A 2,500-nucleotide genomic window follows, 5' to 3' on the forward strand; every position below is an offset into this window, starting at 1 on the left:
GCGGCCTGCAGCTCCCAGCACTCTCAATCGATCAACCATCGAGTCGGGTCAGCGTGTCAAACCGGCGAGCTCCACGGTCAGGCCGGCGGCGCACCAGCACCGGACCTCCGCGGCTCCCTTCACTCTTTCCACTGCCAGCCAACCGAGAGACGGACCCAATGCGGACGTGCAGAGCTTAGGCAGACCCCCCACTGGAGGCTCAACACTTCGTGGCAGCTCCGTGTCCCAGAGACCAGGAGGGTTGGCACACACACACAGTGTGAACCACCGACAGCCATTCTGGGACCGGTGACAGCCGTGCTGGCCCCACTGCCACGACACAGACGGACGCCAGGCCGCGCTCCCCGGCGGGGGGATGGCGTCGAGCCTGACGAACGGAATGTGCAGGGTGGGGGGGAAAGGCCAAGCGCTCCGACGCCGGAGGGCTCCGGAGTCTGAACTTAGGGGGACAAAGAGGACGGGTCCTCTGCGACACCCCAGCCGCGCTCTCGCCAGCCAAGGCGAGTGCGATTGATTGCCAAACGACCCTCAGACAGGCGTGGCCCCGGGAAGAACCCGGGGCCGCAAAGTGCGTTCAAAGTGTCGATGATCAATGTGTCCTGCAATTCACATTAATTCTCGCAGCTAGCTGCGTTCGTCATCGACGCACGAGCCGAGTGATCCACCGTCAAGAGTTGTCTGAGTTTGTTTTAGGTCTCTCCCTCGCCAGAGGAAAGCGACCCGGACCGCACATACGCTCCCCACCTTGAGCTACAGCCACCTGCACGCCGGCGTGCGGGCGGAGCAGGGTGGCGTGAAGCGATGGGGAGCACCATCCTGGTGCGGCCCGCAGAAACATACGTCTATTGGGGGGAGGAGGACAGGGCGCCCAAGAGGCGATGCGTGCCCCAACGCACCGCAGCGACGGAGGCAGGATCACCGCCACCATGTCGCCCGCCTAGTATCACGAGGCGTGCAGCAGCTTTGCCCTAGGAAAAGCAGAGGCGGGAACGGGCAACGGCCATCGGTTCGGCAGCGTCACTGACGCGTGCACGTGGCGGCGTGTCGGCGAGCGGACTTCCTGCGAGGAGGCGGGGGCGGCACTCGCCCGAGCAGACGCCCGCCCGGCCCAGCCACCGCCGAGGTGGACTGGGAGTCGCGGCAACGGCTCGTCATACTCGTTCCCACACTCACAGCGCAGCTTGCCCGCAAGCCACTGACCACCGATCGACGCCAGGCGCCCCGACCGAGAGCGGGATCGCTCGTTCGCCCTGCTGGCAGTTCGCTGGGGATCACTACTGCACGGAGCTCGGAGACCGACGGGCGGCAACTCGAGAGTCTTTAAACCACCACCCCCATCCCGCAAGTGCAAAGAGGCTGTATACGCACAGACGGGTGAGGGGAATAGGTACCCCGTGGGGTTTGAAGGGAGCGTGACTAGATAGCAACGATGTAAACCCAGCCGATTTGGGAGCGAAAGACCGGCGCCTGCATCACCGGCTTCGTTTCCCGTGGCTGGAGAGTACACCGAAACCCTCCGTCTGTCGCGAGCTCCCGACGACGCGGTGCCGCCAAGCAGCAGGGCCGGACCTGGTGTGGCTCCCCTCGTCGATCACAGACCGGTCGGCACTACTGACGAGACGGTGGAACGGGCTTCGCCCCTTGTGACGAAGGGTGATGCGAACCCGCCCGCCCGCGTGCGTTCGGGGTGGACTCGGCAAACGGAGATTTGAAATCGGAAAGTGTCCTCCTGCCCCGCGCAGGTAGGCGCCCAACAGTTGTGGGGGGTTTGGCGGTGACCACGGCTGCAGGGCCTGCTACCCCGACGAGCTCTCCTGCTGGCCCCGAAACCACCCTCGCGAGACAAGTTGAAACGGAAACGGGCGTACCCCCAAGCCGACGATCCTTTCTTATTTGTTACTTTTTTTTTTCACTTGCTCGAGTTGTGGGGATTTGGCGGTGACCACGGCTGCAGGGCCTGCTACCCCGACGAGCTCTCCTGCTGGCCCCGAAACCACCCTCGCGAGACAAGTTGAAACGGAAACGGGCGTACCCCCAAGCCGACAGAGATCCTTTCTTATTTGTTACTTTTTTTTTTCACTTGCTCGAGTTGTGGGGGTTTGGCGGTGACCACGGCTGCAGGGCCTGCTACCCCGACGAGCTCTCCTGCTGGCCCCGAAACCACCCTCGCGAGACAAGTTGAAACGGAAACGGGCGTACCCCCAAGCCGACGATCCTTTCTTATTTGTTACTTTTTTTTTCACTTGCTCGAGTTGTGGGGGTTTGGCGGTGACCACGGCTGCAGGGCCTGCTACCCCGACGAGCTCTCCTGCTGGCCCCGAAACCACCCTCGCGAGACAAGTTGAAACGGAAACGGGCGTACCCCCAAGCCGACGATCCTTTCTTATTTGTTACTTTTTTTTTCACTTGCTCGAGTTGTGGGGGTTTGGCGGTGACCACGGCTGCAGGGCCTGCTACCCCGACGAGCTCTCCTGCTGGCCCCGAAACCACCCTCGCGAGA

At 62.9% G+C, this 2,500-nt stretch overlaps 1 non-coding gene across 1 annotated transcript; it reads right to left on the reverse strand.

Annotated features, from left to right (window-relative positions):
- Positions 1-522: 522 nt before the first annotated feature.
- Positions 523-676, reverse strand: LOC140471976 (5.8S ribosomal RNA). Its single transcript, XR_011957310.1, has one exon. It is a non-coding gene; the product is annotated as a 5.8S ribosomal RNA (ribosomal RNA).
- Between the last annotated feature and the right edge of the window lie 1,824 nt (positions 677-2,500).

This window comes from Chiloscyllium punctatum, unplaced genomic scaffold, assembly GCF_047496795.1.
Source record: "Chiloscyllium punctatum isolate Juve2018m unplaced genomic scaffold, sChiPun1.3 scaffold_213, whole genome shotgun sequence".
Taxonomy (NCBI): Eukaryota; Metazoa; Chordata; class Chondrichthyes; order Orectolobiformes; family Hemiscylliidae; genus Chiloscyllium; species Chiloscyllium punctatum.